General features: G+C 31.7%; 1 protein-coding gene and 1 non-coding gene across 3 annotated transcripts in view; one reads left to right on the top strand and one right to left on the bottom strand.

Annotated features, from left to right (window-relative positions):
* LOC115885984 (lateral signaling target protein 2 homolog) overlaps positions 1–14,762 on the bottom strand; it is a 44,643-nt gene that overhangs the window by 6,628 nt on the left and 23,253 nt on the right. The gene's annotated exons all lie outside the window — the stretch shown is intronic.
* Positions 5,229–5,300, top strand: Trnat-ugu. The gene has a single exon. It is a non-coding gene; the product is annotated as a tRNA-Thr (tRNA).

Genomic DNA, 14,762 nt, shown 5'->3' with positions numbered 1-14,762 from the left:
TTGGCCATTAGTTTTTGGTGGGGGTGGGGGGTTGGTAAGGGGGTATGGGAGGGGGTTAAAAATTTTAAAAAATCGTAACTCCAAAATTACAGTAGCTAGCGAAACGCGATTTTCAATTTAAGATTAGGAATAATATTTGCAACAAAATTTGTAATAACATCAAAATCAGTCAAAGTCGCAGTTTTTGAGGAAAAAACAGGTAAAATTCCTTTACTTTGAAACTAAAAGAACTGCCTACCCACTTTTTATTAACATATTTTAGAATGGGCCGCTATACGTGCCTCCCGGCGCCAATTTTTTTATTTGAAAAAAGAAAAAAGTTGGTGAGCCACTTTTGAGACGCATCCGGTATAGGTATAAAATAATGTTTCTTGAACTTTATATTACCTGTGATATTACCTTTGAAAATGTTTATTTTTGCAAATTAAATTGATTTATAATCAGCATTGGCGTAGCTAAAGGCGGGTTTTGGATTGGACACTGCTCTGTTGAATACAGCATAGGAAAATGAGAAGTATAAAACAGGATACGGATGACGAGTAAGTTTATTCACATAAATTCTGAATAAATTTTCTAAGGTGTAGGTACACATAAAATTATAGACCTACTCGCAAATATACGGTATAGAAAAAAAAACAGCGCTCTGTTAGCTTGGAAATGATATATCATACCTGGAATGCTAGTATCATACCTGTATATTTTTGCGATGGCCTAGTTTTTTCGATTCTAAAGCCAATCCTCTCGAAAACTGTACAAAAGATTGCGTGAGAGCGTGCCTGTCTGAGGCGTGGTGATGACCGCCGTGGTGCCTGTGGTGATCCGAGTGGTGAGTACCGTGCAAACTACCGTGGTGACCGTGGTGTGAACCGCTGGTCATGGTCCCTGAAAATTGATCAGACTAAGAATAGAAATTTTTGATTTATAAACCCTTTTTTTCATACTAAGGGCTGCTAAAGGTTAGTCTTGGGTCGAGATTTCCGTATGTAAGAAGAGTACAATGCGTTTTATAATGTACCGAACAAAGAGAGAACAGTAAACACGTTGCCAAACGCATGAAATAAACTGAGAAACTGTGCGCATTAAGAGACGTGGAAGGGGATACAGCAGATTTGTCGCAGTCGGGCGGCCGACCCAATCAGATTCGCGTCTATATCCCACACCTTTTCGTATATATTTTGCACGATAGTTTGACTATATACTATAAGTGCATGCGTTCTCAATAGGCAGTGTTGCCATTCTGTTCCCCTATTATAAGTAACTGTCCAGTTAACAACCTGTATACACGAGCGTAAACGAGTCCCAATCAGTACCTCTGTCAGTACTTAAAGTTCTAGGGAAAGGTGTACATCATGCGTTTAGCTTCACGATTTAATTACGTCTCGTGATACTTTATTTCTTTATTTATTATCGAGTCGTTGTAATTTTCCCTATCTAGTTATCTTTTCGAAAAAAAGTTTAAAATAAGCGGGTTGCGATCGTGATTTTACTTTTTTACTTGATAAGGAAAGGCGTACCGGCAACGCCGCAACAGCACATCGTCGCATTTCTCTCACTCCGACTTAATAAGATCCCTATGCGATTTAATTCCACACTTGTAAATACCGACACAAAGTAACAGTTGCCAAGCACGGTATAACACAAAAACTAAATGGTATTCCATATTTGGATACTTTCCTCTACTACTGTACATATTTAGATTTTAGTTTGTTTTTACGCTAGTGATTACAGCTGATAAATATTCGAATTTCTTAAATTTATTGCCAATCGAAGGCAAAATATAGAATATAGCCATCACTATTTCAATCATTGTTGATGGCTCTGTATTTACCTGCAGTTTGAGATCCGGCAGTTCTTAAAGATCCATGTCCCGATCTAAGGGTAGAGCTATGAGGACATACACCAGGTGGCGGTCCGGTAGTACTCATTTTGAACCGGGCCGGTACTACTTTGGCAGCCGAATCTCTTGCCTCGAATGTCATGACGCAAGCAGCCACCACTATAAACCCTAAAAGAAACATTTTCTTACTGTACCATTTACTTATATCACTATGAACACACTGAATACAGAATCAAAGTACCATACGATCGAAAAAATTCGCCGTCAAAGATTTAGTAGACTTCAGTGATGCAAAATATGAATAACTTTCCCATTTATCGAGATTACCTCTTACATCTCCACTGTATATCTTTATTTTTTTTTTCTTAACACTGAGCTGAAGTATATACAGGGTGGTCCGAACTATATTCCGGAAACTTCGGCAGCATATTCTACAGATAAAAATAAGTAAAAATGTTCTATAAACGTATGTCCTAAAATGCTTAGTTTTTTGTGATTCAGGGTGTAGAAGTTTCATTTTTATTTCGATTTTTTTCAAATCATTTCTGAAGTAACGTCAATATTGGATGAAAATTGATCTCTGGGAGTTTTTTGACATGATAAATTTGATTTATATCTCAGTATGACTCCTACTTGTAGAGGGTATCGCCTATATATTTTTTGACTGGTGTGAAGGGTAATAATAACTTTTCGTTCGTACCTGTATAAAACTACTGAGCACAAAAATATACATTTACGACTTTTTTACGTAAAAAAGGTCTCTTGGTAAAAATCGCTACGAGTAATGGTTCTCGAGACATTGGGAATCGAAATTATCAATACCTGTCATCATTGACATAAATGAAACATATTGACTTAATAGTTATTAAACTGAAATCATAAATTTGAAATGATTTTGTGTCAAATGTTCAACAGAAACTGTTTTATCATCATTTTGAAGAAAAAATTATGAATAATTTAAAAAAAGTAAAAAGTGTCCAAATTTAACATTTCAGTCAAATAACTATATATCTACTCAACATTTTCATTTTTTTATCAATAATGACATGTATTAACTACTTCCATTCTAAATATCTTGAAAACGGTTGCTCGTAGCGATTTTCACCAAGAGACATTTTTTACGTAAAAAATCACGGAAATGTATATTTTTTCACTCAGTAGTTTTATACAGATTCGGACGAAAAGTTATTACTCTTCAAAACAGGTAAAACACATGTAGGTGGCGCCCCCTACAAATAGCAGTCATATTGACATCAAAATCAAATTTCTCATGTCAAAAAACTTCCAGACACCAATTTCCATCCAAATATTGACATTACTTCAGGAATTATTTCGAAAAAATCTAAATAAAAATGAAACTTCTACACCCTGTATCTCCGAAACTAAGCAATTTAGGACATACATTTATACAAACCTTTTTCTTATTTTTATCTGCAGAATATGCTGCCGAGGTTTCCGGAATACAGTTCGGACCACCCTATAGAATTATTTATTCGCATTTTAATATCACACAAAACATTATATTCATTTATTATTAATAATTGTTGATTGAAGGACACGTATGTCTAAACAAACAATTTCATAATAACCCATATAACACAACACAATCCTATAGATATCTTAAGGATATCCACCAAGGATATAGTAAATATCTTAGGGATATCCAAACACCAGAGGAGGATATTTATGGGATATCCAGATGGGACAAAAAAAGTCATCTTCAAGACATCCCTAGACAAGCCTTTTACGATTATTTGGGATATTTATAGGATAATACAAGGATGATGTTGGGAGCATTATAGAATATTTTTAGGACATTATATGAGGACTGTTATTTGACAATACTTACTTCATTCTTAGTTTATAGTAAAAACGTTCGCGATTTAGTTTTATTTAGTCACATTTTGACGTTATTCATGGATATTTTTATTAACAGCTCTAAAATATACCCACATATTATGTCAATGAATTTTGCGTCAAAATTTAGAAGTTTATTTGTATGAGTTAAGAGCTTTCAATTTATACTGTACCATCGAAAAAAAAACGGCATTCAATTGGCTTGAAAATTACAATCGATGCCATTCCCCATATAATTTTACATACAAAATAACAGCAATCTTCATTTCCAAGCCAGCTCTGACGCCGTTTTTTTTTCGATCGTATGGTATACCAGATTATACTACCCTTTATGGAGTCTAACAGTTTATGTCTAGCAGCAACAGTTTACATCAAAGTTGGCACACAGGATACAGGTATAATTTCTAACACCACACATTCCAGAAACTCACAATTTAAACACAAAAATAGGATTTGTGTTTGAATAGATCTAACACGAAAATGGGTTTAGGGATAAAGAACAATCGCGTTTCAACAAATTTTCACTTATAATTTTGTCACAAATTTTTCATTGTGAGACCCTGAGTCGTTCGTCGTTTTTCGATATTAGTTGAGGTTAGGATAGAATTTCTGCTAGAACAAGGCTAGAACTATGAGTATAAGAAAAAACTAAGTCAAACTCAACCAGTTTTGTTAGTTTCAGTCATTTTTAAGCCCATTTAATATCGACAAACGACCGAATTCACCTCGAATTTCACTAAATCAAAGAACTGAATAATACACGACGCAAAAACAAACTGTCGAGATGGATTGTGGGAAATTTTTTGCGCGGGCGTTTTGTATTCTCTGTATTGGCTGGGGTGAAGCCAAGCTCATAAATATCCAGATTATCCAGAAGATACCAACAGGATATTTTGTTGCCTTGACGTAATATATATCTATCTGTAGAGTTTATTGCATTTTATGTAATATAAAAAGTAGTACATGATTTATTTTTTCCTAAATATCTAGACGATATATTGTTAGGATATTTTATTATCATGAGCATGTTTGGATATCTCAGCTGGATGTACATTAGATATACGACAGAGATATCCATAGGATATTCTATTCTGAGACATCTACAGGATTTTAGGATGTGTGGAGGATATCCTATAGATGTCTTTATAAGATGATCTTATAATGGGACATTCCGACATTCTATGAATATCCTGCGGATATTGTGTGTTATATGGGAACAAGTTTTTACAGTAAATCAAATTAACTAAAATGTGAAAAATAATTTTGAATTCTCAAGAAGTTAATAATATTTCCAATACCCCCTCGTAACAAACTGTACAACATCCTAAACCTTTTATTAATTACTTTAAAATTAAAATTAAAGAAAAAATCAATTAAATTAGTATTAATATGGGTAGTAAATTTACTGAAATTTAAATATTATTTTTGTACACATATTAGAATAAAATTAGATAATAAAGTAAAGATTTAAACTTTAATTTCTAAAAATTCAAATCTAAAATATCATCGATTTTATTAGACCACCTCCTATCAAGCCTCCATAGCTCAGGGGTTAGAGCACTGGTCTTGTAAACCAGGGTCGTGAGTTCAATTCTCACTGGGGGCAATCTTTTTTTATTTTTTCTTGTTGAGTAATAATTATAAAATGTTATTTATTGATTTTTTACTTACCTCCCACTCCCATAACGATAGGACCGGCATAAGACAAATTGTTCAAGTGGAAGCCTCTCGATTCGTTTTTATCGCTACTGTATGATTTCCTCGGATTTCTTGAGCAACTGACAATTGATCAGCGTAGTAACCTACAGATAATATAAAAAGTGCTAATGATATGCACATTTAAAGTACCGTACGATCGAAAAACGGCGTCTAGTTGGCTTGGAAATGACGATCGATGACTTTTCCCATATAAGTAATTTTACATAAAAAATGACAGCATCTTCATTTCATAGCCATCGCTGACGCCGTCTTTTTTTCGATCATATTGTATCATAAAGACCACAGATACGACCATCCGAAAAAAAGCGGCATCAAAAAGATGGCTTCGAAAATGATCGCTGTCATTTTGGATGTAAAATTAAAAGGGGTATATTATCGATGGCGTCATTTCCAAGCCAAATAGACGGCGTTTTTTCGATCTTACGGTACTTGTTCTTATACGTAGTATATGATGAATCAAAAACTTATTATTTTTACACTATACAGTTGTATTTTAATTGTAATAGAGTATACAGGGTGTTTCAAAACCAGTGCGAACAAATTTAAATGATTATAAATCTTTAGCATAAATCAACCTTAAAAGAGTATTATTTTAATTTAATTTAATTTAACCAGAGTTGAAATTTAATTTAACCAGAGTTGAGTTTTAATTTAACCAGAGGTAAAATCAACTTGTGCAGCTTTTAATATTCACATATGGTTTATTTGAAATTGTAACAATGCGGTTCATAACGACTATTTGACTCGAAATACCAAGTGTGTGGTACCAAATTATTCATAAAAAATACTTTTTCCAAATATGCTAATGAGCCACCCTCGTGCCATTTGGAAACATAAGATATGATTAAAAATACGATTTGTGTATCTTTTAAACCGGCTAGGACAAGACGCTAAAAACATTAGACGATCAAATCTATTTTTCCAAGGCTCCTTGACTAAAAATTACTGTTTCAACACAGCCATGGCACTCTAGAAATATGTAAAATACAATTTTTTAAGCGAAAATGCCAAAAGTTGACATATGATATGTCATTCTATTCAGAGTGTCATTTTTTCTCGAATTTATCTTGAACAAAAAAAAAGTATAAAAATACCGAGGGTGCTATTTAAAGATCAAAAGTTGTAGTCATTTCCGGTGAAACAGGAAGCGACTGAAAATAATTGAATACGTCAATCAATACTAATTTATGTCATATACTAGCATGACAAATCTCGTTTTTTATCTGAAAAAATAAAAAAAGTTACAGGGGTGAGCTACTTAATACGCACTCGGTATACTGGATGTTTTGATGTTGTTTTATAAGTGTTTTCAGCACTTTTAAAAAAAATAACCCCAAATCCATGCGTAGCATCTTTAGTTTCATAAAAAGTATCCTTGTACCTTATTTACTCAAAAACGAGAAACTCTATAAAACACACGAAAATGAGACACTCTGTACGTTCTTATACAGGGTGTGTCAAAATACGCGCCACATCTTATGGGGAGATTCCTCGCGTAAAATAAGATTTATTTTTCATATCAACATAGGTCCGATTCTGCTTTGTTTCGTAGCTACAGGATGTTAAAGTATTGTTACGGATTCCGTGGGTCCACTATTTAAACTCACGATAAAATACTTAACGAATTTATTTGTTTCACTCTGTACACACAACTTATACTATTTACAACCAGAGATATGGAAGTGGGAGAATGAGCTTCGACGAGTGCGCATCCAAATTCTTGTCGACGGCAAGATGGCAGACATCTTCCAGGTCTCGCTGTCACTTCCCCTCTTTAATTGACATCTGTTTGTTTTGTTTTTTTTTTCGTTTGTGTTCTTATCTAGTTAAAATTTATTATTATCTCAATTATTCTAAACACTAATTCAAAAAGGCTTGTTGTATATTGTCATAGTCATTCTAAGAAAGCTAATACGCCGGGAACAATGATTAGTTTTCATGTGTAAGTTTATACAACATAATCGTGGTTACAGATGATCCAAAACTGTTTATTTTTAGTTTTCCTAAAGGCGATTTGTAAAAATCGTGATTGTAATTGGGAATGGTCAAAAATAAGTGTATGATGTGGCCATTTAAAGAGGATGTTTTTATTATGTGTGGAGGAAGAAGATACTTGGAATCAATGTTCGTGCTTCTGTAAAACAGTGCACTCTTATAGTGTCCATGCAATGCCTTCTATTAAAAGATCAGCCTACGGGCGGACTCTTGTTTACTTCATCAGCTGTACATACTTAGATATTGGGTTAGATTCCGTTTCATATTTTGTCGGTTGATTTTTGGTTTTAACTCTTTGATTTTTGGTATTATTTATTATTGTAGTGCAAAAAACTAATTATTTTGGTGTTGAAGTGACATAAACTACTACCAGATATATGGTTACTCTCGGTTTCGCACAAAAAAATAGAAATTTTAAAAATTACACGTTGTGCAAGTGATTTAACCTAAAAGTGCCCATACATTTTTACTTATCGTGATTTTTTGTGTGTGTTTTTAAGACTCTAACAATTCATCAATAAAGCTTAAGTGGAGTGTGTGTTATTGGTGCTATGCCTCATCTTTGTTGTGTTCCTGTTGGAAAGGATGGTTACTAAGGATAGTTATTATACTAGGCAGCCTAAAGTGTCGGAAGAGCAAGAAAAGTGGGTACGAGTTATAAATCAAAGAGAATTTTATTGAAAATATCTTTAATAAAATTTAAAATAATATTCTCCCATGATGGTATTAATGAAAACTGGACAATTATGTTTATTTTATTCATATTGTGGAATCTCCACTCCAAGTGTTGCTGGTTCAGCTTCGATAGATTCAAACACGTAAGTAGGTATTATGATCTAGGGGAAAAATAAAGAATATGTGTATTAGAGATCATGAAAAAAGATTATTATTTTGAGTTCAAATTTTAAAAAGATTTTTGTAAAGACAAGACTGATACAGTTTAAAAGAAAGAAGAATGTGTGTTTTGTTTGATAATATAATGTATGTTAAGCATAACATATATTTGTTCAGTAATTTTTAATGAATAGTATTGATTATTTATAATACCAAATTAATATCAAATATTTAAGTGATGGCTGAATACAATATGAATAAAATAAAAAATAAAATTGGTATATTTGCATAATACAAAATTAAGTTTTAAGAATAAAAGGTGTTACTAAAAATACTAGAAATTCATATTTCTTTGTTTTAATTGGTCTAATGTTATTTACATTTTACGTAAAATTATACCGTATCATCAGAAAAAATCGGCGTCTAGTTGGCTTGAAATGAACATCGATGCCATTCCTAAATAACTGTACACATAAAATAATTAACTAGAATTTTACAATCTTGGAAAATTTGATATTCTTGAACCTTGATTCTAAATATTCTAAATTTTTTGATTTTCTTGGAATTTAGGTTCGGGAAAAACGCTGATTGATTTTTTCATTTGGTTTTCATTATTTTTATTTGGTTTAAAAAAAAAACAGTTCGGCTAACATTATAGCCTCCATCAGTGTTGTGTCATATGAAAAATAGTGTCGAATATAATCCAAAAATTGCATATAAAATATTCACACCACGCACATAATGTTTACTGCGTACTCCATAGTCAATGTAGATAATTTTAGTGTTAAGAATAATAATTTTAAAAATATGTGGTCATCTTTTTGATAAGTTTATATTAGTTTATTAATTGCAGTAAACATTATGAGGTGTGAATTATATTGTATATGTAATTTTTGGATTATATTCGACAATTATTTTTTCTCATATGACACAACATGAAGGCTATAGTTAGCCGAAACGTTTAAACCAAATAAAATAATGAAAACCCAAATGAAAACTTAATCAGCGTTTTTCCCGAACCAAGAAAATCAAGAAAATCAAAATTTTAGAATAATTTAACATAAAATGCCAGCGATCTTCATTTCATAGCCATCGCTGACGCCTTTTTAGATAATATTGTATTATTTGTAAATATAATTTTTCGAACATTGATACTTGCAAAATATACATATAAATTTTGTGAATGCAAATAATAATCCATCACTATTAGTAGATATTAAATGTTTTTGTTAAATTAGATCGATTTTCAAACCCCAAAATTTAAAATATATTTACATTTTACCCATTATCTTATGTACCTATACATTATTTTTGTACATTGTAAAACATTTGCTGCATTTGTATGGTTCATAGTTTATTTGCCAAAGTATTTATTACTATAAATAGGTATATATGTTGTAGTTATTAACTGTATGTTATGTATATTTCATTTAAACTATATCATTTTTAAAATACAAACCAAAAATCTGAGGAATAATTATGTTTTCCATGTATTCTACAACATATTTATTAATCCGTTATATCTAACTAGCGTGACGTCATAAATCTCGCCCGTAGGCTGATCTTTTAATAGAAGGCATTGGTCCATGAAAGCACAAGTTCAAGTGTACCAGAAATATGTCAAATAAAATTGGTCCTTACTTGAAAAGAAGATTATTTGGAGGAAAAGAAAACATAAGATAGGGTATTTTAATCGAACAGCGAAAATTTAACATTTTTATTGTAAAGTTTGTTGTAGGTAGTTGTAGTTTTGTGCTAAATATTTTTAACATTAGCAGCAGCAGTGTTCAGAATGTCAAGAGGAGGAGAATTCAGTTAATTAGATTTATGCACAGTTACAGGTATGAAGGCTTTTTCAAACATAGTATCAAGTTCTATAGTCAACATTTTTAGTATTCCTACAACTGTAAAAACAAAGAAAATTGGACTGAAAAAATAGCAAGATTTATATAGGAAGAAAGGGTATTATGCCAATAAGAAAATTAAATCTGTAGGCAGAAGTTTCTTATTTAAAAACTGTTATGGGGCATATATTAATTTGTATCTGTACCACAAATCACTGAGAAAAATCATATAATATTCATAATTGTTAACGAGATAGTTAAAGAGTGTTAAAAATGAGACTATTAGTCATGAAGCTTACAATGTTACTTTGTTTCAATATTACACTTTTATTCTGGTAAAATCTATGATGAAGTTCAAAAGCATTTTGCAATGGCCTTAAATTGTGAGCCAGGATTTATAGCAAAGGTATTTGATGCAATGAAACTTAATCGGTACCTTCCAGTATGTATTTTAGTAAGGGGATTGTCAATCCCATGTTTTTAAATAGATAAAATACAGGCCAAAGTTGACAATATTACAGTTGAGAAGAAACTATTTTATCTTTTTTTCTTAAAATTCTGAGATCATATAATCTAATTTTCTTAATAATAAATTAGGTATATGTATGTTGTACATCCAGAATTTTGTTATGGACAAATAAGGATCGACAAGCTTCTTTTGTGCAAAAAATAAATGATTTTTTCTAGTACTACGACAAACCATAATATGTTTTACAAACTTACCGGTAACAGTTTTTTTTTATAATAAAATATTTAGGAATAATTTGGGTTGTTTATCAATATATTAATGACTTGAATTTTGACAAATTGAATTTGTATCAAAATAATTTTACGAAATATAAAATTGATGTTCTATTACAAGATTTTTTGTTTCACAATGTTCTTTTACAAGAGTTTTTATTGTCGACAAAAACCAGGATAAATACTAATAATAATACCCTTAATAAAATCAATGATGTTTATGTATTATGAAAATATTTGTTAGAGGACATGTTATGTAACAGTTTTTGAAACACAATTTGAAGGGACGAATAAAAAAAATAAAACAAAAACATATTTTTCTAAAATATTAAAAATACAAGGTAGGTAATCATCAAAAATAATTATGAACCAAATGTTTTTTATGAATATACAACTTGAACAAAAGTTGTTTAGAACAATTTTACCAAATTTGCAAAAAATTTTTAGAATTGAAACACGTAATTCAGTACAAGTAAACATGAAATATTGTAAATACTTATTTAATATCATTTCGAGTGTTTAACGACGAAAAGGTCATCTGTCCGTGGCGTCTTTTGTCAGAATATTCGTATATTTAGTGTATTATATACCAATATTGTACGCAGTTTTGAAACTGATAATTAAATAAATCATATTAATGTTAACTAACCATAATAAATGATAGAATTTCACTAAATTTAAATTGCCCCCCGTATGGTTGAAAACAGCAAATTGATATTTGATTACTTATAGATTACCACCTATATACAAAATGACACGAAGACCTGGAATATGGCGCCCAACTTGATTAGACCTTCTGCGCATGTTGACGCTCATTCTCTATCCCTTCTATTTCTCTGTTTACAACACAACTTATGCAACTAGTATTACTCTAACGGTATTTCGCGGTATTATTCAAACTTTCAGACTATCTTCAGACTTTAGACTTCAAACTTGTCCAACTGTCAAAGCGCGGGCCTTATATACCCCCTGGCGGTTGTTTCTAGATTTTTCTATAGAATTCTATAATTTTCTTTACTTTCTGGCGAATCCGCCAGGTTCCTCAATGCACGTTGCGATTTTTTAGCAGTATGCAGTTATGCAACCAGTAATACACCTTGACAGTATTAATTTTTCGATATATTTTTAATCTTCCAAGTACTTTTTAGTGATTCGAATGAAATTTTGAGGGTAAAAGTTATATATACAGAGTGGTCCGAACTGTATTCCAGAAACTTCGGTAGCATATTCTGCAGATAAAAATAAGTAAAAATGTTCGTATAGATGTATGTCCAAAAATGCTTAGTTTCGGAGATTCAGGGTGTAGAAATTTCATTTTCATTTCGATTTTTTCCAAATAGGTAATTTCTGCAGTAACGTCAATATTTGGATTAAAATTGGTGTCTGGGAGTTTTTTGACAGAGAAATTCGATTTTGATGTCAATATGACTCCTACTAGTAAAGGGCGCCACCTACATATTTTTTAACTGACTTGAAGAGTAATAACTTTTTGTCCGTACCTGCCCTTATAAAACTACTGAGTAAAAAATATACATTTACGACGCTTTTTTACGTAAAAAGGTCTCTTGGTAAAAATCGCTACGAGTAATGGTTTCAAGATATTTGGAATTGAAATTATCAATACCTGTCATTATTGACATAAATTAAACATGTTGACTAAATAGTTATTAGACTGAGATCATAAATTTTAAATGTTTTTTGTACCAAAAGTTCAACAAAACTGTTGTATCATCATTTTTGCAGAAAAAAATATGATTAATTTTAAAAAAAAATCCCAAATTTATTATTTCAGTGGAATAACTAGGTATTTATTTTTCGTTAATAATGGCACGTATTAACTACTTTCATTCTAAATATCTTCAGAACGGTTGCTCGTAGCGATTTTTACAAAGAGATATTTTTTACGTAAAAAATCACAGAGATGTATGATTTTTTCCATCGGTAGTTTTATACAGGTACGGACAAAAAGTTATAACGATTCAAAACAGTTAAAACACATGTTGGTTGCGCCCTCTATCAGTAGGAGTCATATTGACATCAAAATCAAATTTCTCATGTCAAAAAACTCCCAGACACCAATTTTCATCCAAATATTGACGTTACTTCAGAAATTATTTAGAAAAAATCGAAATAAAAATGAAACTTCTACACCCTGTATCTCTGAAACTAAGCATTTTAGGACATACATTTATACGAACTTTTGTTACATTTATACGAATGCTTCCGAAGTTTCCGGAATACAGTTCGGACCACCCTGTATATATATTTTAATGCTAAAAAAGTGTCTATAAATTGATTAGGGACGTGCATATGGGTTATCACTGGAATTTTTTTCAAAAAAAAAACATGTGTGCCACTGACTTTTTTCTTTTAATATCAAAATTGCGTAGCCCCTTTAATGCCAGTTAAAAGTGTTAATATTTAACTCTATGATGTTAATCATATCATATGCACGTCCCTGGTAAATATGTCGACACTTTTTTAGCTTTAAACTATGTCGCATTTATAGTAATAACGTTTACTCTCAAAATTTCATTCGAAACGCTAAAAGTACATGGAAGAAAATTATAATAAATCGAAAAAATATTAAGACTTTTAACACCCCGTAGCTACGAAACAAAACAGAATCGGACCTATGTCGAAACAAAAAATAAATCTTTTTTTACGTGATAAATCTCCCCACGAGAGATAGCACATGTTTTTTAAAACACCCTGTATGAGGTACTTTGTTAAATAAGAGGCATTATTACCTATGGTAGCCATGGCAGCGCCAAGTACCATCAGCAGTAGTCCCAAGCTTAGGGCTTTGCAGGCGTTCCATAGACACTTTCCGTTAACTTTTCCCCGCACGACTTGCACGTTCCACTGGGCCCCCGAAGCCGGATGGGCTCTTCGTACCACCTCGGAAGTACCGCCCCTGGTCCATCCTGCTGACATTAGGGCTCCCCTACTTGCTATACTCATTGTTACGACTCCTGCAACTTAGATTTTCTACGGTATTTATCAAAAAATCGGTCACTATGAGTATTTGAGATCTGTATACAGTATGTCCACGGATTGTCTTTACAAGAGGAAAAACTTTTTTATTATTGACATTTTGAGATTTTCATTCTTTATTAAAAAAATGCTTCTTCTAAAATGGTTAATCCCGTTTATACTTTTCCAAATTTCCATACCGTTTGAGGGAAAATTAAAGAAAACCTGAAAATATGGTTGAACTTTTTTTTCTTTTTATGTTTTTTTTTCCTTAAAATCAAAACGCGTCTCTATGGTAATACCGTATGATCTATCTAATATATATCTATGAAATGAAGATCGCTGCCATTTTATATGTAATACCCTTTATACAAGGGTAATACTATAGCGTGTAGCCTCAACTTCGTTCGCGTCGAATTAATCATTTGTAATGGTGATGATAAAGCAAAGCAAGAATTTCCATTAACATACAAACTCGATAAAATTTTCTCACATTTATGTCAGCATTCAGCATGAGAAAAAACAATATGGCGATATTATTATATTTTGGCAGTTACTATATAAATATGAAAGATAAAAATCATTTTCACCCCATTTCACCTCCTTAGGGGTAGATTTGAAAAAAGAACTGCGATAACAAAAGAGATATAAAAAGGTACTAAATAGCCTTATTTAAGTACCTCTTTGTAAACCACGTTTTTTGTTGCATTTTCTGGCTAAAATAGCCAAGCTATTACGCGAATTTAAGCAGAATCGTTGTTAATCAATTACCCAACTTTTTGGAACACCCTGTATGATTTTTTAAAAAATTTCAAAATAAATTATGCGTATCCCAGCGTTTTCTCGAAAGACTAACCGTTTTTTAAATAACAAATATTCTAATATTTGAAAGGCGTTTTCACCCTCTTGGAATTTGAGATTCAAGAGACCCCTCCTGATTGAACCTCTACACCCCACAG

Source organism: Sitophilus oryzae, unplaced genomic scaffold, assembly GCF_002938485.1.
Source record: "Sitophilus oryzae breed Bouriz unplaced genomic scaffold, Soryzae_2.0 scaffold_465_pilon_pilon, whole genome shotgun sequence".
In the NCBI taxonomy this organism is placed as follows: Eukaryota; Metazoa; Arthropoda; class Insecta; order Coleoptera; family Curculionidae; genus Sitophilus; species Sitophilus oryzae.
The sequence above is the reverse complement of the archived record's forward strand: the minus strand, read 5'-3'. Positions and strand labels throughout refer to the sequence as shown.